Here is a 229-nt window from a genome sequence, read left to right on the forward strand (position 1 = left end):
GAAAAACTGGATTTCACGGTAAAACGGGGGACAGGTGGTTAAAAAACAGACCTCGGCGTTTGTATAAACTAGTCGACTATCGAATATTCTCACATTATATAACAATGTAGTATTCTGTTTTTTGAATGTCAAAAAAACGTAAATATATATATAAGATAATATCTTTTCGACGATTGGAGGATTATTCTTTGTTTTCTGAGAAATTCCTCTTAATGTTTTTATTGTCCGG

This window comes from Notothenia coriiceps, unplaced genomic scaffold (genome assembly GCF_000735185.1).
Source record: "Notothenia coriiceps isolate Sejong01 unplaced genomic scaffold, NC01 NC01_scaffold00037939, whole genome shotgun sequence".
Classification (NCBI taxonomy): Eukaryota; Metazoa; Chordata; class Actinopteri; order Perciformes; family Nototheniidae; genus Notothenia; species Notothenia coriiceps.